Source organism: Scyliorhinus canicula, chromosome 5 (assembly GCF_902713615.1).
Source record: "Scyliorhinus canicula chromosome 5, sScyCan1.1, whole genome shotgun sequence".
NCBI lineage: Eukaryota > Metazoa > Chordata > Chondrichthyes > Carcharhiniformes > Scyliorhinidae > Scyliorhinus > Scyliorhinus canicula.
In genome coordinates, this window is record NC_052150.1 from 118,812,134 (window position 1) to 118,833,297 (window position 21,164).

The window sequence follows — 21,164 nt, forward strand, 5'->3', positions numbered from 1 at the left end:
GGCCCTTCGGCCCTCGATGTTGCGCCGACCTGTGAAACCATCTGAAGCCTATCTGACCTACACTATTCCATTTTCATCCATATGTCTATCCAGTGACCACTTAAATGCCCTTAAAGTTGGCGAATCTACTACTGTTGCAGGCAGGGCGTTCCACACCCCGACTACTCTCTGAGTAAAGAAACTGCCTCTGATATCTGTCCTATATCTATCACCCCTCAATTTAAAGCTATGTCCCCTCGTGTTGGTCATCACCATCCGAGGAAAAAGACTCTCACTGTCCACCCTATCTAACCCTCTGACTATCTTATATGTCTCTATTAAGTCACCTCTCAGCCTTCTCCTCTCTAACGAAAACAACCTCAATTCCCTGAGCCTTTCCTCGTAAGACCTTCCCTCTATACCAGGCAAGATCCTAGTAAATCTCCTCTGAACCCTTTCCAAAGCTTCCACATCCTTCCTATAATGTGGTGACCAGAACTGCACGCAGTACTCCAGGTGCGGCCGCACCAGAGTTATGTACAGCTGCAGCATGACCTTGTGGTTCCGAAACTCAATCCCCCTGCTTATAAAGGCTAGCACACCATATGCCTTCTTAACAGCCCTATTAACCTGGGTGACAACTTTCAGGGATTTATGTACCTGGATGCCGAGATCTCCCTGTTCATCTACACTACCAAGAATCTTGCCATTAGCCCAGTACTCTGCATTCCTGTTACTCCTTCCAAAGTGAACCACCTCACACTTTTCCGCATTAAATTCCATCTGCCACCTCTCAGCCCAGCTCTGCAGCTTATCTATGTCCCTCTGTATCCTATAACATCCTTCAGCACTATCCACAACTCCACCGACCTTTGTGTCATCTGCAAATTTACTAACCCATCCTTCTACACCCTCTTCCAGGTCATTTATAAAATGACAAACAGCAGTGGCCCCAAAAGAGATCCTTGCGGTACACCACGAGTAACTGAACTCCAGGATGAACATTTGCCATCAACCACCACCCTCTGTCTTCTTTCAGCTAGCCAATTACTGATCCAAACCGCTAAATCACCTTCAATTCCATACTTCCTTATTTTCTGCAATAGCCTACCGTGGGGAACCTTATCAAACGCCTTACTGAAATCCATATACACCACATCAACAGCTTTACCCTGATCCACCTGTTTGATCACCTTCTCAAAAAACTCAATAAGGTTTGTGAGGCATGACCTACCCTTCACAAAACCGTGTTGACTATCGCTAATTAACTTGTTCTTTTCAAGATGATTATAAACCCTATCTCTTATAACCTTTTCCAACATTTTACCCACAACCGAAGTAAGGCTCACAGGTCTATAATTACCAGGGTTGTCTCTACTCCCCTTCTTGAACAAGGGGACAACATTTGCTATCCTCCAGTCTTCCGGCACTATTCCTGTCGACAAAGACGACATAAAGATCAAGGACAAAGGCTCTGCAATCTCCTCCATGGCTTCCCAGAGAATCCTAGGATAAATCCCATCTGGCCCAGGGGACTTATCTATTTTGACATTTTCCAAAATTGCTAACACCTCCTCCTTTTGAACCTCAATTCCATCTAGCCTGGTCGACTGAACCTGAGTGTTCTCCTCGACAACATTGTCTTTCTCCAGTGTAAACACTGACGAAAAATATCCATTTAACGCTTCCCCTATCTCCTCTGATTCCACACACAACTTTCCACTACTATCCTTGATTGGCCCTAATCTTACTCTAGTCATTCTTTTGTTCCTGATATACCTATAGAAAGCCTTAGGGTTTTCCTTGATCCTATCCGCCAATGACTTTTCGTGTCCTCTCCTCGCTCTTCTTAACTCTCCCTTTAGGTCCTTCCTGGCTAACTTGTAACTCTCAAGTGCCCTAACTGAGCCTTCATGCCTCATCCTAACATAAGCCTTCTTCTTCCTCTTGACAAGTGCTTCAACTTCCTTAGTAAACCACGCTTCCCTTGCTCGACAACTTCCTCCCTGCCTGACAGGTACATACTTATCAAGGACACGCAGTAGCTGTTCCTTGAAAAAGCTCCACATTTCGATTGTACCCATCCCCTGCAGTTTCCTTCCCCATCCTATACATCCTAAATCTTGCCGAATAGCATCATAATTGCCTTTCCCCCAGCTATAATTCTTGCCTTGCGGTATATACCTATCCCTGCCCATTGCTAAAGTAAACATAACCGAGTTGTGATCACTATCACCAAAGTGCTCACCTACATCTAAATCTAACGCCTGGCCCGGTTCATTACCCAGTACCAAATCCAATGTGGCCTCGCCCCTTGTTGGCCTGTCTACATACTGTGTCAGAAAACCCTCCTGCACACACTGCACAAAAACTGACCCATCTATAGTACTCGAACTATAGTATTTCCAGTCAATATTTGGAAAGTTAAAGGCCCCCATAACAACTACCCTGTTACTCTCGCTCCTGTCGAGAATCATCTTTGCAATCCTTTCCTCTACATCTCTGGAACTATATAGAGGTCTATAGACAACTCCCAACAGGGTGACCTCTCCTCTACTGTTCCTAACCTCGGCCCATACTACCTCAGTAGACGAGTCCTCAAGCGTCCTTTCTACCGCCGTAATACTTTCCTTGATTAACAATGCCACACCCCCCCCCCTCTTTTACCATCTTCTCTGTTCTTACAGAAACATCTAAATCCTGGAACCTGCAACAACCATTCCTGTCCCTGCTCTACCCATGTCTCCGAAATCGCCACAACATCGAGATCCCAGGTACCAACCCATGCTGCAAGCTCACCCACCTTATTCCGGATGCTCCTGGCGTTGAAGTAGACACACTTCAAACCAGCGTCCTGCTTGCCGGTGCCCTCTTTCGAACTTTTAACCCTATCCCTGACCTCACTACTCTCAACATCCTGTACACTGGGACTACAATTTAGGTTCCCATCCCCCTGCTGAATTAGTTTAAACCCCCCCGAAGAGCACTAGCAAATCTCCCCCCCAGGATATTGGTACCCCTCTGGTTCAGGTGAAGACCATCCTGTTTGTAGAGGTCCCACCTACCCCAGAATGAGCCCCAATTATCCAGGAAACCAAAACCCTCCCTCCTGCACCATCCCTGTAGCCACATGTTCAACTCCTCTCTCTCCTTATTTCTCACTTCACTAGCACGTGGCACGGGTAACAACCCAGAGATAACAACTTTGTTTGTTCTAGCTCTCAGCTTCCACCCTAGCTCCCTGAATTTCTGTCTCAAATCCCCATCTCTCTTCCTACCTATGTCGTTGGTACCTATGTGGACCACGACTTGGGGCTGCTCCCCCTCCCCCTTAAGGATCCCAAAAACACGATCGGAGACATCACGAACCCTGGCACCTGGGAGGCAACACACCAACCGTGAGTCTCTTTCGTTCCCACAGAACCTCCTGTCTGTTCCTCTAACTATGGAGTCCCCAATGACAAGTGCTCTGTTCCTCTTCTCCCTTCCCTTTTGAGCAACAGGGACAGACTCTGTGCCAGAGACCTGTGCCCTATTGCTTACCCCTGGTAAGTCATCCCCCGCAACAGTATCCAAAACGGTATACTTGTTATAGAGGGGAACGACCACAGGGGATCCCTGCACTGCCTGCCGGTTCCCTCTCCCTCCCCTGACGGTAACCCTGTCATGTATATCTGCACAGAGTCATGTTAGAAACATAGAAACATAAAAATAGAAGCAGGAGGAGATCATTCGGCCCTTTGAGCCTGCTCTGTCATTCATTATGATCGTGGCTGATCATCAACTTTAATACCCTAATCACGCCTTCCCCTCATATTCCTTGATTCCTTCATATTCCTTGATTCCTTCAGCCCTAAGAGCTATATCTAATTTGGACAGCATGGTGGCAAGTGGTTAGCACTGCTGCCTCACAGTGCCAGGGACCCAGATGCAAATTTGGCCTCAGGTGACTGTCTATGTGCAGTTTGTATGTTCTGCCAGTGTCTGTGGATTTCCTCCGGGTGCTCTGGTTTCCGCCCATAGTCCAAAGGTGTGCAGGTAGGTGGATTGGCCATGCTAAATTGCCCCTTAGTGTCAGGTTAGGTTATGGAATTATGGGGACAGGTAGGGGTGGACACTTGTAAATGGGCAGAGTGCTCATTTGAAGGGTCGGTGCAGACTCGATGGGCCAAATGGCCTCCTTCTGCACTGTAAGGATTCTATGATTCTAATTCCTTCTTGAAATTACACACCTTTTTGGCCACAACTACTTTCTGTGGTAGCGAATTCCACAGATTCACCTCTCCCTGGGTGAAGAAATTTTCTCCTCACCTCAATCCTAAAAGGTTTATCCCTTATTTTCAAACTATGACCCCTAGTTCTGGACTCCCCCATTATCGGAACATTCTTTCTGAAGATACCCTGTCTAATCCTGTATGAGACCCCTTCCCACTATTCTAAAAATAATCTTAACCGACTTAATCTCTCCTCATATGACAGCCTACCATCCCAGGAAACAGCCTGGTAAACGTTTGCGCACTCCCTGCATAGCAAGAACACCCTTCCTCAGAGAAGAACAAAACTGTGCACAATACTCCAGGTGTGGCCTCACCAATGCCCTATCCAATTGCAGTAAACATCACTATTCCTATAATCAAATCTCTCGCTTTGAAGGCCAACATACTATTTGCCTTTTTTACTGCCTGCTGTACCTCTGCACTAACGTTCGGTAACTAATGCATGAGGACACCAAGGTCTCACTGAGTATCCACCTCTCTCAATTTATACCTATTCCCAGTTTTGCTACCGAAACGGATAACCTCACATTTATCCACATTGTACTGCATCTACCATGCATGTGCCCACTCACTCAGCCTGTCCAAATCCCGCTGAAGCATCTCTGCATCCTCCTCACAGCTCACCCTCCCACCCAACTTTGTATCACCTGCAAATTTGGAGATAATAAGCGGGATTCACTGACTCCCGCCGGGTCGGAGAATCCCCGGGGGCGGCGTGAATCTCTCCCCATCGCTCCGATGCTGCTGCCGTATTCTCCGGTACCGGTTTTCAGGCGGGGGCGGGGAACACACCACGCCGGTCGGGGGCCGTTGGCAGCGCCACCCCCCGCAATTCTCCGGGCCCTGATGGGCCGAGTGGCCGTCGGTTTCTCGCCAGTCCCGCTGGCGTAAAATGGACATGGTCCCACACGCCGGGACCTGGCTGGTAGGCCAGCTGGTGCAGTCCTCGGGGGGGGGGGGGGGGTGGGGGGGGGGGGGGTTGTGGGGGGGATCTGAGGCCCACCGATCTGCGGGCGGGCCTGTGCTGTGGGGACACCCCTTCCTTCTGCGCCAGCCTCTGTAGGGCTCCTACAGAGGAGCCGGTGTCCATGGCCGGTGTCGGGCCATCGGGGATTCGGCAGAATCCCACCCAATATATTTAGTTCCCTCGTCCAAATCATTAATATATAATGTGAACAGTTTGAGTCCCAGCACAGATCACCGCAGTACCACACTAGTCATTGCCTGCCAATCAGAAAAAGACCCATTTATTCCAACTTTTGGCTTCCTGTCTACTAACCAGCTTTTTATCCATCTCAAGACACTACCATTAACCACATGCGCTTTAACTTTACATATTAATCTGCAGTGTGAGACCTTGTCGACAGCCTTCTACAGTAGTTATTGTCCAGACTCTATGCTTCTGAACCTTTTCCTTAGACAACCACATCATACAAAAAGTTAAGAAGTCATACAGGATACATTCCTTTAATGGCCGAGACCTAGAATTTAAGAGCAGAGAGGTTTTGCTGGAATGGAAGAAACACTAGTTAGACTACAGCTAGGAATCTGCGTACAGTCTGGTAACCGTATCACAGAAAGAAAATCATCAGAGTAAAGAGAGGTACAGGAGAGATGTTGCCAAGAATGGAAAATTTTAGCTATGTTGAAAGGTTGGATCGACTAAACTGGTTTTCTCCGGAACACAGGAGGCTGAAGGAGATTTAATTGAGATGTATAAAATTATGAGGAGCGGAGATATAAATTTTCCATTAACAAAGGAGTCAATAACAAGGTGGCATAGATTTAAAGAAATTGGTGAAAGGCCTAGCAGGGAGTTGTGGAGCAATTCCTCTTCTGGTCTTGTCCCTTTTCTTTGTTATGGGCTGTCTTCTCCTGCAAGCACAAAAATGAACACTGTTAGTTTCTCCACAGAGGCCAGCACAATACCTATACTGGTGGCAGCCCAGCAGTCCATGATGGGAGCAGACAAATACTGCCGCACAGTCAGATGCACCAATGCCTCTGGCAGCATATGCTACTATCTGACCCCATTGCCACCAATTGGGTGGATCAGTCCCTTCCCACCAAACTGACCCTCTCACATTTCTACATATTAGACCTAAAGGGAAACAAATGATAGAATCCTCATGGTGGCAGACTGAATAAGGTCATTAACATGCTTGTGGTGATCCCATGCCTGCTTACCTCCTCTGCGATCTCTGCCATGCTTGGTCAAGTAGGCCGGTCTCCTTCTCCTGTCCCTAGAGGAACAGAACCTTCCATCTTGTCTTTGCAGCCTGGAGGAGATTTTGAAGGGAATGTCGCTGAACCATGGGGCCACCTGGGGTCATCCTTCTGCCACTGTAGGCTGTAGCTTTCCATTCTGTTCTCTGGTCACCTGGAAGATAGACAGGCTGTAACTCCTGGAATGAAGGCAGCAATGAATGCAAGGCTGGCAGCATTTTAAATAATGCCTCTTACCTGTGCCACCTCAGGTTTGCCTATGCACATTCAGTGGACAGCCCCCATGCCCCCCCCCCCCCCCCCCCAATGTTAAGTGGGTGACTGCTAGAGGATTATGTGCAGTGGCCATTCATTGTCCACACAGAAGTGAGACCTGCTTCTGGTCCTGACACTAGGACAAGTGGCCGAACTCAAAATGTATCCTTATGTTTCTGATTCCAGAGTGTTCCAAGACAATTGCATACATCAAGGTTGAGATGTCATTGTTAAACTCTTCAAGTGATTGCACCTCAACCCATCAACGTGTTACTGCCTTATAATACACTTGATAAAGTGGCATAGTGGAAGTACAATTGCCCCATAATCAACCTTAGGTAATTCTTTGTAAATGAGCGACAATAAAATCTGAAATCCCTGCCGTACCGCATTTCAAGACGTTCTGATGACAAATCCTTTGATAAATTGTCATTAATATGCTAAACTGTCATTGTTTTTCCGAAAGACTAAATGATAAATGATTTGTTTGCTTGTCTCAATCAGAAATCATCTCTTTTGCATATCTTTTTGATCTATATGGTCTGCGAAATGGGGATGGAGAAGACAGAAAGATCACTAAAAGGGAGTCAGAGCAGTGAAGCAAGATGAAAAAGTTAAAAGGCAGGAGGCTGCAGTATGAGGAGATTTAGACCTGGGCTATGGAATGAAGATGAACTACAAAAACAAGGGGTGGGATTCTCCGTTAGCCGCACTGGAATCGCGAATCGTGATAGGGTGGAGAATACAGCGTCACGCGAAAATTGAGGTTGATGTCAATTGCTAAACGGTGCGCCATGCTCCGTCACCTCCATTGTGGTGTAAATGTGTACCACGCCGTGCGCCAGTGTGGGTATGCAAAATGTAAAGTGGCATGCATTTACATCTCATTAAAAACCCAATAGTCTCCAACCTCCTGCGATGCTCCACCCCCGCCAAACGGAAGTGACGTCGGTGAGGTCCACTTGTGGTATCTTTTTTTTTGGAAATGTTTTTTATTGAGTTTTCATATTTTATATCCAACAAATTACAAATTATTAGAAAAAAAACACGCAAAAATTAACATGTATATTTACAGGCAAGCATCTTCATAATAACAACTGTGGCCACCCCCTTTAACCGGCATACATATTTTACATTCCCCAATATGGCCGAGGCACATGTTTCTAGGCATTTATTTACAATTTGGTTTTGGGCCTTAGCTTGCCATCAGACTGTCGCTTGCGGCTTTGTCCTTCCTTTTTTTTTGGAATAATTTTAATTCAATTTTTCAACAACAAATTTCATCACAACAGAGAAAAACAGTAACCCCTCCCCTCCAATACAAACACAATAAATTAACAAGAAAAAAAAATAAGCATAAAACCATGAGAACAAACCCCCATAACGAACCCGTAGCCCTCCACCCCCCGGCTACCTTCCCCCTATTCCCGTCCATTTTCCCCTGATTCTTGGCCACCCAGCTATTCTTCCTCTTGTTTGTTGGCCACAAACAGGTCCCGGAACAATTGCATGAATGGCTCCCACGTTCTGTGGAAGCTGTCGTCTGACCCTCGGATGGCGAATTTGATTTTCTCCATTTGGAGAGATTCCGAGAGGTCGGACAGCCAGTCTGCAGCTCTGGGTGGTGCTGCTGACCGCCATACAAACAGGATTCTACGGCGGGTGATCAGGGAGGCAAAGGCAAGGGCGTTCGCCCTCCTCCCCAGGAATAGATCTGGCTGGTCCGAAACCCCGAAGACCGCCACTATCGGGCATGGCTCCACCCTCACCCCCACCACTTTGGACATAGCCTCAAAGAAGGCTGTCCAGTACTCCACAAGTCTGGGGCAAGACTAGAACATGTGGGCGTGGTTGGCCGGGCCTCTTTGGCACCGTTCACATCTGTCCTCCACCTCCGGGAAGAACCTACTCATACGGTTTCTTGTTAAGTGGGCTCTATGTACCACTTTTAGCTGCATCAGGCTGAGCCTTGCGCATTTGGAGGTGGAATTGACCCTATGCAGTGCTTCGCTCCAGAGCCCCCACCCTATCTCAATCCCCAGGTCATCCTCCCATTTCTTTCTTGTTGCGTCCAGTACGGTGTCGGCCCTTTCTACCAGTCGGTCATACATGTTGCTACAGTTCCCTTTATCTAGGATACTTGCGTCCAGTAGATCTTCCAGTAGTATGTGTCGTGGCGGTTATGGGTACGTCCTTGTCTCCTTTCGTAAGAAGTTTTTGAGCTGCAGATATCGTAGCTCGTTCCCCCTGGCTAGCCGAAATTTCTCTGTCAGTTCGTCCGGTGTTGCGATCCTGCCGTCCGTGTATAGGCCCCTGACTGTCAGTGTCCCTCCGTCCTGCCTCCACCTTTTGAAGGTGGCGTCAGTCAGTGCTGGTGTGAATCTATGGTTGTTGCAGATGGGAGCCTTGTCCGACATTTTGGTCAGGCCAAATTGCTGCCGCAGTTGGTTCCAGGATTGGAGGGTGGCTATCACCACCGGGCTGCTGGAGTGTTTTTTGGGTGGGGATGGGAGTGCCACCGTGGCGAGGGCCCAGAGGGAGGTCCCCATGCAGGAGGCCTCCTCCGCACGCACCCACTCGGCTTCTGGCTCCTGGATCCATCCCCTTACTCGCTCGGCTGTTGCCGCCCAGTGGTAGAATTGTAGGTTTGGGAGGGCTAGCCCCCCCCCCTGGATTTTGTTTTTTGTAGGACCTTCTTTGGGATCCTAGCATTTTTACTCCCCCATACGAACGCCATGATAAGTTTGTCCAGCGCTTTGAAAAAGGCCTTGGGGATGTAGATCGGAATAGATCTAAACAGGAAGAGGAACCTGGGTAGTACGTTCATTTTGATCGTCTGGACTCTCCCCGCGAGGGAGAGTGGGAGTGTGTTCCATCTTTGCAGGTCCTTTTTTACTTCCTCCGTCAGACTGGTGAGGTTCCATTTGTGGATCCCTTTCCAGTCATGGGCTAGTTGGATCCCCAGGTAGCGGAATTTGTGTCGGGCTTGTTTGAATGGCAGCCCCTTTAGTGCTGCCCCCCCCCCCCCCCAACTGTGGCTTGTTTGAACGGCAGCCCCGTTAGTGCTGCCTTGCCCCCCCACTCCCCCCCCTTGCGGGTGTACTGGGAAGATCTCGCTTTTGCTCATGTTGAGTTTGTAGCCTGAGAAGGCTCCAAACTCTTTCAGGAGCGCAATGATTCCGTCCATGCTGCTCTGTGGGTCCGAGATGTAGAGGAGCAGATCATCCGCATAGAGTGAGACTCTGTGCTCTCTGCCTCCCCTTCGGATCCCCCTCCAATTTGTTGCTGCCCTGAGCGCGATTGCTAGCAGTTCGATTGCTAGTGCGAACAGCAGCGGGGACAGTGGGCATCCTTGTCTGGTGCCCCTGTGCAGCTGGAAGTATTGGGAGTTGGTATTGTTGGTCCGTACACTCGCCATGGGAGCGCTGTATAGGAGCTTTACCCAAGCGGTGAACCCTGTTCCAAGCCCGAACCGCTCCAGTACCTCTATGAGGTATTTCCATTCGACTCTGTCGAAGGCCTTTTCTGCGTCCAGGGAGACGATCACCTCTTGTGTTCTCTCCCCGGAGGGGGTCATTATCACGTTCAGCAGGCGCCTGATGTTCGAGGTAAGCTGTCTACCTTTGACGAAGCCCGTCTGGTCCTCTGTGACCACCTCAGGTACACAGTCTTCTAGCCTTTTGGCTAGGATTTTGGCCAGTATTTTGGCGTCTGCGTTCAGCAGTGAGATGGGTCTGCATGACCCACATTCCGTTGGGTCTTTGTCTTTCTTAGGTATCAGCGAGATTGAGGCCTGTGCTAACGTGGGTGGCAGTGTGCCCCTAGCTAGCGAGTCTGTGAACATCTCCCGCAGGTGCGGGGCCAGCGCTGTCGCAAATGTTTTGTAGAAGTCCGCCGGGAATCTGTCCGGTCCGGCGCCTTCCCCGTCTGCATGGAACTAATGCTGTCCATGATCTCTCCCAGTGCTAGTGGTACATCCAGGTCCCGTTTTCTGCCCTCTCCCACGACTGGTATGTCCAGTCCATCAAGGAACCGGTTCATCCCAGCCTTCCCTGTTGGGGGCTCTGAGGTGTACAGCTCTTGGTAGAAGGCCATGAAGGTTTTGTTAATCTTTTCTGGTTCTGTTTCCAACATGCCTCCGGTACCCCTGATTTGCGCAATTTCTCTGGTGGCTGCCTGCTTTCTCAGCTGGTGTGCCAACAGGCGGCTGGCTTTGTCTCCGTGTTCGTATAGGGTCCCGCGTGCCTGGCGGAGTTGGTGCACTGCTTTCCTGGTGGAGAGCAGGTCAAAGTTCCTTTGTAATTCTTTCCTCTCTGCCAGGAGCTCCACGGCCGGGGCCTCGGAGTATTTACGGTCTACCTCCAGTATGGAGTCGGCCAGCTTCTGCCTAGCCACCCTTTCCTCCCTATCTCTTTGCGCTTTGAAGGCAATGATTTCCCCTTAGTACGGCCTTAAGCGCTTCCCAGAACGTGGAGGGAGAGACCTCCCCGTTTTGGTTGTTCTCCGTGTACTGTGCTATGCCCCGCGCTATCCTTTCGCTGAAGGCCTTGTCAGCAGGTCGAGGACAACTCATCACCGCCGACTCATCGCCGCCGACTCATCGCCAGCCCAACTCATCGCCAGCCAACTCATCGCCAGCTCAACTCATCGCCAGCCAACTCATCGCCAGCCCAATAAAAGCAGTACAGTCAACAGACTTCTTAACAGCGCTCTGGAGTGAATGGAATCTATTTAAACAATTTAAACCTATAGAAAACAAAGGACATTTTAACATATTTTTCCAAAAATATGTTAAAATGTCCTTTGTTTTCTATAGGTTTAAATTGTTTAAATAGATTCCATTCACTCCAGAGCGCTGTTAAGAAGTCTGTTGACTGTCCTGTTTTTATTGGGCTGGCGATGAGTCGGCGGCGATGAGTCGGCGGCGATGAGTTGTCCCATTCCCCTTGTCAGCTAGTAAGGCACCGTCCAACCTCCATGTGGGGCGCTGGGCCCTTCCTGTCTCCAGCCGCACGTCCATGTAGTGTGGAGCGTGGTCTGATATCACAATTGCGGAGTATTCCACTTTGTCTATCTCTGGAAGCACCGTTTTCCCCACCACAAAGAAGTCAATTCTGGTGTACACGTTGTGTACTGGGGAGAAGAAGGAGAATTATTTCTACCCCGGGTGGGCGAACCTCCAGGGGTCCACTGCTCCCATCTGCTCCATAAAGTGACTGAGTTCCCTTGCCATGCTTGAGGTTTTCCCCGTTTTGAATGAAATGAATGAAAATCGCTTATTGTCACGAGTAGGCTTCAATGAAGTTACTGTGAAAACCCCCTAGTCGCCACATTCCGGCGCCTGTCCGGGGAGGCTGGTACGGGAATCGAACCGTGCTGCTGGCCTGCATGGTCTGTTTTAAAAGCCAGCAATTTAGCCCAGTGAGCTAAACCAGTTGGGGTTTGATCTGTCCCTCTTTGGATCCTGTACACAGTTGAAGTCCCCCCCACCATGATTAGTCGATGCGTCGCTATGTCCGGGATTTCTGCCATAGTCTTTTTGATGAAACTCGTGTCGTCCCAGTTGGGCGCGTACAGTTGACTAGAACTACCGGTGCCCCATCCAGGGCCCCGCTGACCATGACATACCGCCCCCTCTGGGTCTGTAACCGTCTTTGTCGCCCTAAACATTGTCCTCTTGCCGATCAGGATCGCCACCCCCCTGTCCCTTGTCCCATAACAGGAATGGTAGGTTTGTCCCACCCAACCCTTTCTTACCCGCAGTTGGTCCTGCTCCCTCAGGTGCGTCTCTTGGAGGAAGACTATGTCGGCCCTCATGTTTCTGAGGTGGGTGAGGACTCTAGATCTCTTCACTGGGCCGTTAAGTCCCCTTATGGTCCAGGTGATTATCCTGGTGGAGGGTTTCTGCCCCCTCGTTCCTGTGGGGTTAACCATACTTATCTGGTGGATGCGCCCCTGCACTCCGGGGTTTCCCTTTGTTAGGGGGCCGTCCAGGATGGCCACTACCACTGCTCTCCCCATGCGGTCGGGTCTCTGCGCTACGGGGTTTCCCCTTGTCCCGGGGGCACCCGCCATGGCCGTCCACTGTGTGTCCGCCACGCGGGTAGTCCCCTGCACTCTGGGGGCCCCCTTCGCCCACAGACCGTACTGGGTGGGTGCTTGCAGCGGTTCCTTGTTTCGAGCCCTTGGTTGTGGCACTTTGTAGCCCTGTTGCTTTTCTGGCCTCTTTTGTCCCTCCGTCCCTGCATTTCCCCTCCCCGGTTTCTCGCTCCCTGTGTGCCCCCGGTCTCTCCCTTCTCCCTCCTACCTGTATTCTCCTCCTTTGCCCCTCTTTCCCCTATTCCTGTCCCCCTTTGCTCTCTCGACTTTGACCGGTGTCCCCCCCCCCCCCTCCCCTGCCTGGCGCCTTCCCCCCCTGTTGGGGGTGCGCTGCGGCCCTGCTTTGTTGCGTGCCCCCGGCGCTAGCTTTCCTGCTAGTACGGTGGCCCCCTCTCGGGGCTTATTGTCTCGCTTCTCCCCTGCCTGGCCTCTACGGTTTTCTGCCCGCTCTTCCCCCATCCTACCCTGCACCCCTCTCGCCTGCTCTCCCTTCTCCAATACTCTCGTTCCCTCATGCTGGGGCCTGGCCTCCCACCTGGAGCGGTCCCTCGGGCAGTGGTTTGTTCTTTGTTCTGGGTGTTCCTGCCGGGGGGGGGGGGGGGGGGGGGCTGGCGTTGCCTCGCCCCTCCCCACCCCCCCCGTCGGCGTGTCGTTGCCCCCTGCCAGGGGCCCCTCGTCCCTACCCCCCCTGGTTGTTTTCCAGCCCGTGCTCCTCGACGAACCTATTCGCCTCAGCAGGGGCTGTAAAGAAATATTCTCTGTTTTGGTATGTGACCCAGAGTTTCGCTGGGTACAGCATACCAAAACGCACTCTGCTCCTGTAGAGAGCTGCTTTCGCCCTGTTGAACTCAGCCCGTCTCCTAGTTATATCTGCCCCAAGATCCTCATAGATTCGGATGGCGTGCCCTTCCCATTTGCAAGCTCTATTTTCCTTGGCCCAGCGCAGGATTGTCTCCCTATCCTGGTACCGGTGCAGTTTGGCTATGACTGCTCTCGGTTGTTCCCCTGCCTTGGGCTTCGGGCGCAGCGACCGATGTGCTCTGTCCATTTCCGGTGGGTTGGGGAAAGTTTTCCTCCCCACTAAGTTGCCCAGCATCTCAGCCACGTATGCTGTGGGGTTTCTACCCTCGCTCCCCTCTGGCACGCCCACTATCCTGACATTATGCCTCCTTGAGCTGTTTTCCTGGTTGTCTACTCTGCCCTTCAGGCTCCCCTGTGTTGCGCCCAGTCTCGCCACCTCCTTCTCCAGGGCCATGACCCGGTCGCTCGCGTCAGTCGCTGCTTTCTCCAGCTCCTTAATGGTCGCCTCCTGGGCTTCCAGTTTCTCCCCTTGGGTATCCAATTTCTCCTCTAGTCTGGTCAGGGCCTGCTGCACCCCTGACATGACCCTGTCCACTGCTGCCTGCACTGCGGCCTCTATTTCTGCCTTCACCTCTGCCTTGAGTACCTGCAACTGCTCCCTCAGCACCTCGGTAAAGTGTGCCTTCCAGTTCCCGCTCCCCCTGGCCCCGGGGGAGAGGGCACCTGTCGGTCCAGCTCTTTTCGATGCGGCGATACTTTCGTTCCGTCGCTTAGCTCGCCTGAGCTGGCTCGCCCCTTGCCCCGGTGTGTATCTGGTGACCCTTCCCCCTCTGATCTGGCTCTCTTCTGGCATTTTTTCCCTCCCACTTCCCTTTCTTCTTCCCTTGTTTTTATTTCCCCCCCTTTTCCGCACCCTATCTTTATTCTTTGTCTCTTCCCTTTTTCTTCCCTCCTCCCTCCTTTCTTTTGCTACTTTATTTTTCCCCCTTTTATACAGCTCCTCTTAGGTGGGCTTGTTTTGGACGGGACAAGAGAGTGCAAGGAGAGAAAATTTTTTTTTTTAAATAAAATAATAAATAAAATAAAATAAAATAAAATAAAACACTTGTGGTATCTTAAACCGGGAAGCAGGGGACTTCCGGTGGCTGCGATGACGTAGGAGGCCACACATTTGGGAGCTCCCGTTTTAAACGGACTTTTCGGCTCTTTTGAGAGCCCAAAACGGAAATTTTTCGACGTCTCCCGGTGGGGGAAGGTGTGCTGAACGACTTTCCCCGCAGTCCATGACTCTAACTCGGAGTGGAAAGGGGGAAGGAATGGCAGCAGCTCCCCAGAAAAAACGGGGGAAGGAATCCACGATGGCGGCCGGCGGAGCTCCAGAGGAGTGGAAGCAGTGGGCCCAGGAGCAACAAGTTGCTCTCCTGCGCTGTTTTACAGACTTCAAGGCTGAGGTACTGAGCTCTCTGCAGGAAACAAACAGAAGGCTGTCGGAGATTCAGACGACCCAGGGTGCTGCCATCAAGGAGTTGCAGACGCAGGCCACCGAACGAGAGGAGGAGGCCGGGATCCTCGTGAGTAAGGTGGAGGGACACGAGGCACTCCACAAGAAGTGGCAGGACCGCTTTGAGGAGCTTGATCACCGCATGAGGCGGAAAAACCTGCGGATCTTGGGCCTTGCGGAGGGGCTGGAGGGGTCGGACCTGACAGCCTATGTGGCTATAATGCTGAACTCGCTAGTGGGGGCCGGGCCTTTCCATCTGCCCTTGGAGCTGGAGGGAGCACACAGAGTACTGGCCAGGAGGCCTAAGGAGAATGAACCCCCGCGTGCGGTCCTGGTGAGGTTCCACCGGTTCAGTGATCGGGAGTGTGTGCTGCGCTGGGCCAAGAAGGTGAAGAGCAGCAATTGGGAGAATGGGGTAGTACGGATCTACCAGGATTGGAGTGCAGAGGTGGCTAAGCGGCGGTCCGGATTTAATCGGACGAAAGAGGTGCTTTACAGGAAAAAGATAACGTTCGGAATGTTGCAGCCCGCGCGCCTGTGGGTAACTTATTCGGACCGGCATTATTATTTCGATTCCCCGGAGGAGGCGTGGGCCTTCGTGCGGACGGAGAAACTGGACTTGAACTAGGGGTTGGGGGTTGCGGGGTCGGTTGTAATATTTTAGTGCTGGATTCTGCTGTTGCTGTGTTCTTTTTTTTCTGTTTTTTTGTACTTTTGCAATTTTGATATGGTTATTTATGGGGGTGTTGTTCTGTTATGTTTTTTTTTGCTGTGGGGCATTGTTTGAGTTTTGTATCTTGCGGGGAGGGTTGGGGGGTTGGTTGTATTCTATGTCGTGTTGGGGGTATGGAGTAGGGCTGGTATTTGGGAGCTGCGTCAGGAGGGTGTGGTGGGGCAGTGCGAAAGCACGGGCTTTCCTCTGGTTTCCCGCGCTGCAGGGCTGGGGGGTGGAGACGATGACGGGGGGAGGCGGGGCCTTAACTGGTTCTTCCCCGCGCTGGGGCGGTGCCTGGAGGAGGGATAGATTGGGGGATGATCCCACTTTGGGAGGGGTCGGGTTATTGGCGGGAGTTTCCGGGGTCAGCAGAAGTTAGCTGACCCACGGAGTACAATGGAGGACGGTTCGCGGCTAGGAGGGTTCCTAGCCTGGGGGGGGAGGGAGGGGGCGAAAGGGGAATACTGGGTTGCTGCTGGTAGGGTCAGGAAGGAGCTGGTGGGGGCTGGGGGGACAGAGCTGAGGTGTTGTCGCTGTGGGGACTGGGTCGGGCAGGGGGTGCTGGCCTGGGACGGGCAGTCGACGGGCTATGGCTAGTTAACGGGGGAGGGGGGCGGGACGCCCTCTGATCCGGTTGGTCACCTGGAATGCGAGAGGATTGAAGGGCCGGTGAAGCGGTCGAGGGGACTTGCTCATCTGAAGGGGCTAAAGGCAGATGTGGCAATGCTTCAGGAGACCCACCTGAAGGTGGCGGACCAGGTCCGCCTGAGGAAGGGATGGGTGGGGCAGGTTTTCCACTCTGGGTTGGATGTGAAGAACCGGGGAGTGGCGATTCTGGTGGGGAAAAATGTGTTGTTTGAGGCATCGGAGGTGGTGGCGGATAAGGGGGGTAGGTATGTTATGGTTAGGGGCAGGCTACAAGGAGAGAAGGTGGTACTTGCTAGTGTGTATGCCCCAAATTGGGACGATGCGGGCTTTATGAGGCGTATGTTGGGACGGGTCCCGGATCTGGAGGCGGGAGGTCTGATCATGGGGGGGGGACTTCAATACGGTGTTGGATCCTTCAATGGATCGGTCCAGCTCTAGGACGGGTAGGAGGCCGGCGGCGGCCAAGGTACTGAGAGGGTTTATGGACCAGATGGGTGGGGTGGATCCATGGAGGTTTGTGAGGCCGAGGGCACGCGAGTACTCTTTCTTCTCCCACGTACATAGGGTCTACTCTCGGATAGACTTCTTCGTGGTGAGTAGGGGACTGATTCCGAGAGTGGAGGAGGCCGAGTATTCGGCCATTGCAATCTCCGACCACGCTCCGCATTGGATAAAGTTGGAGATGGGGGAGGTGCGGGATCAACGTCCGTTGTGGCGGTTGGATGTGGGGTTGTTGGCGGAGGAGGAGGTGTGTAGGAGGGTCCAGGCAAGTATTGAGGGGTACCTCGAGGTGAATGATACGGGGGAGGTCCAGGTGGGGATGGTCTGGGAAGCCCTGAAGGCAGTGATTCGTGGGGAGCTGATATCCATCCGGGTACACAGGGAGAGGAGTGAGAGAAGTGAGAGGGAGAGACTGGTGGGAAAGATGCTGGAGGTAGACAGGAGGTATGCAGAGGCACCAGAGGAGGGATTGTTGGGGGAGAGGCGCAGCCTGCAGGCTAAATTTGATTTGCTGACAAGAGTGGGAATGTGGTGCGGAAGGGGATAGAGGTGAATTAGGTCTTCAAGGACTTTTACGGGGAACTGTACCGGTCGGAGCCGACGGGGGAGAGGAGGGGAATGGAGAGGTTCCTCGATGGGCTTTCTTTCCCGAAGGTGCAGGAGGAGCAGGTGGAGGGGTTGGGTGCACCGATTGAGCTGGAGGAGCTAGTTAAGGGGATTGGGCAGATGCAGTCAGGGAAGGCACCGGGGCCAGGTGGAATTTTATAAAAGGTTTGTGGACCTAGTGGGCCCCTTGCTGGTGCGGACACTCAATGAAGCGTGGGAGGGGGGGACTTTGCCCCTGACGATGTCACGGGCGCTGATCTCGTTAATTTTAAAGAGGGACAGGGACCCCCAGCAGTGTGGTTCATATAGGCCCATATCTCTCCTCAACGTAGATGCCAAGGTGCTGGCAGAAATCCTGGCCACCAGGATAGAGGACTGTGTGCCAGGGGTTGTGCACGAGGACCAGACAGGTTTTGTGAAGGGAAGGAAGCTGAACACGAATGTGCGGAGATTGTTGAATGTCATCATGATGCCGGCGATTGAAGGGGAGGCAGAGATAGTGGTGGCGCTGGATGTGGAGAAGGCCTTCGATAGAGTGGAGTGGGGGTACCTATGGGAGGTGTTGGGGAAGTTTGGATTTGGTGAAGGGTTCATTAGATGGGTAAGGCTGCTATATGAGGCCCCGATGGCGTGCGTGGCCACGAATGGTAGGAGGTCGGAGTACTTCCGGCTTTACCGAGGGATCAGGCAGGGTTACCCCCTGTCCCCCTTGTTGTTTGCACTGGCAATCGAGCCGCTGGCGATGGCGTTGAGGGATTCAGAGAGGTGGAGAGGTTTGGTGCGAGGTGGGGAGGAACATAGGGTGTCGTTGTATGCTGATGACCTGTTACTGTATGTGGCGGACCCGGTGGGAGGGATGCCGGGGGTGATGGAGCTGCTAGCTGAGTTTGGGACCTTTTCAGGTTATAAATTAAATTTAGGCAAGAGTGAGCTGTTTGTGGTGCACCCTGGAGACCAAGAGGAAGGAATTGGTAGGCTCCCGCTTAGGCGGGCAGGGGAGAGCTTTAGGTACCTGGGGGTGCAGGTGGCCAGGGACTGGGGGACTCTTCACAAACATTATTTCACCAGACTTGTAGATCAGATGGAGGAGGAGTTCAAAGGGTGGGACATGCTGCCATTGACGGTGCTTCCGAGGTTCTTGTTCCTCTTTCAGTGCCTGCCCATCTTTATCCCCAGGGCCTTCTTTAGGAGAGTGACTAGCAGTATTTTGAGCTTTGTGTGGGCACATGGGACTCCGAGAGTGAAGAGGGTGTTCCTGGAGCGAGGGAGGGATAGAGGCGGGCTGGCGCTGCCCAACCTTCTGGGGTACTATTGGGCGGCCAATGTGTCAATGGTGCGTAAATGGGTGATGGAGGGGGGAGGGGCGGCATGGAAAAGAATGGAGATGGCGTCATGTAGAGGTACGAGCCTGGGTGCCATGGTAACGGCGCCGTTGCCGCTCTCCCCTAAGAGGTTTACCACGAGCCCGGTGGTGGCGGCGATCCTCAGAGTCTGGGGACAGTGGAGACGGCGTAGGGGGGAAACAGGGGGCTCGATGGAGGCTCCACTGGGTGGCAATCATCGGTTCATCCCGGGGAACAAGGATGGGGGATTTAGGGGGTGGCAAAGGTCGGGCATCAGTAAATTGAGGGACCTGTTTATTGGCGGGAGGTTTGCGGGCCTGGGGGAACTGGAAGATAAATTTGGGATTCCCCAAGGGAACATGTTCAGATACTTGCAGGTAAAGGCGTTTGCTAGGCGACAGGTAGAGGGATTCCCTTTGCTGCCCTCGCGGGGGACGATGGACAGAGTGCTTTCGGGGGTGTGGGTCGGAGAGGGGAAGGTGTCTGACATCTATAAGGTAATGCAGGAGGTGGAGGAGTCGTCAGTGGAGGAACTGAAGGCTAAATGGGAGGAGGAACTCGGGGAGCAGATAGAGGATGGGACTTGGGCGGATGCCTTGGAGAGAGTCAATTCTTCCTCCTCATGTGCGAGGCTTAGTCTCATCCAATTTAAGGTGCTGCACCGGGCCCATATGTCCGGGACTAGGATGAGTAGGTTCTTTGGGGGTGAGGACAGGTGCACCAGATGTTCGGGGAGTCCTGCGAACCACGCCCATATGTTCTGGGCATGCCCAGCACTGGAAGAATTCTGGAAGGGGGTGGCGGGGACGGTGTCGAGGGTGGTTGGATCCAGGGTCAAACCAGGGTGGGGACTCGCGATTTTTGGAGTTGCGGTAGAGCCGGGAGTGCAGGAGGTGAAAGAGTGCGGTGTCCTGGCCTTTACGTCCCTAGAAGCCCGACAAAGGATCTTGCTACAGTGGAAGGATGCGAGGCCCCCAAGTGTGGAGACCTGGATCAGTGACATGGCGGGATTTATAAAACTGGAAAGGGTCAAATTTGCCCTGAGAGGATCAATACAAGGTTTCTATAAACGATGGCAGCCTTTTCTGGACTTCCTGGCTCAGAGATAGGTATCTTGGTCAATAGCAGCAGCAACCCGAGGAGGGGTGGGGGGGGGGGGGGGGGGTAAGGGGGGGTGTTCCTTATTGTGGTTTCTATTATGTAACTTTATATTGTGTTAATTTGCATTCTTGTTAAAATGCTGTGTTGTTCATGGAGGTGGGGCGAATGTTTATGATTGCTAATATTATTGTTATTTTTGGTATTTTACTATGGTGCGTTATTGTTGTATAAATTCAAAATTTTTCAATAAAAATTATTTCAAAAAAAGAAACCGGGAAGCAGGAACCGTGGCTGCTGAGGGAGAGAGAGGAGGTATGTAATGTCCCAAAAAGCGTAATGGTAGGCAGACAGTTGTGCCGCTGGCTGTCAGGCATCTGCCAGGGCCGGGGAGAGTAGCATGGGGTGTCCAGGGGTTAGGCCATGGGGTCAGGGTGTCCCCCAGGACCGGGGTGTCAGGGCATGGGCTGCCATTGCCGCGTCCTGCAAGGCAACCATCTGGCTGTGCACCCTACTGACTGCCCACTGTGGCCCATAGATGTACAGCTTGCCCCCGGCCATACGGGTTCCCCCCAACCTTCCTCCAGGCCACCTCCTAGGAGCCCAGAGACCCCAGCCGATCAATCAATGGGATGGGCATGGCCCAGCGAAGCCAGTGGCTCACCAAGTGTTGGCACACCCCAGTGCACCCATTCGAAGTGTTGCCCCACTGCATGGGCAGCAAGGAGCCGCAAAGCGAGCCTGGACCTGTGGATGCATGCACCATGGCCTTTGGCACCCACCCTAGAACACTGCCCCTCACAGGACAGATTCCCCACCAGTGACACCATCAGCTAGTCCACCCCGCAAGACTACCGGCTGTCATCATCCTCGTCTGCCCACTGTGCCCCTGCTCCTATCCATCCTCCTCAAACAAGTGGACACAACTTGTGCATCGCACACAGGACCCGCAGCACACCGCAGCTACGGTCCCAACAGGTCCCATACCCCATCCATGGGCCATACCCGCATGCATGCCACCAAGCATGGTGTCGGTTGGTGACACACGACGCCCACTCCCTCCCACCACAATCTGATGCCATGTCCTCCCACAAAGGACCCCCACAGTAGACCCC

At 52.4% G+C, this 21,164-nt stretch overlaps 1 long non-coding RNA gene across 1 annotated transcript in view; it reads right to left on the reverse strand.

Moving 5' to 3' along the window:
• Nucleotides 1-5,618: 5,618 nt before the first annotated feature.
• The window catches only part of LOC119966207, a 52,970-nt gene continuing 37,424 nt past the window's right edge, over nt 5,619-21,164 (reverse strand). Inside the window, exons 2-3 of the long non-coding RNA XR_005460695.1 lie at nt 6,444-6,636; nt 5,619-6,131 (exon numbers count right to left, since the gene is read on the reverse strand). This is a non-coding gene — a long non-coding RNA (uncharacterized LOC119966207). The remainder of the gene's footprint in view (nt 6,132-6,443; nt 6,637-21,164) is intronic.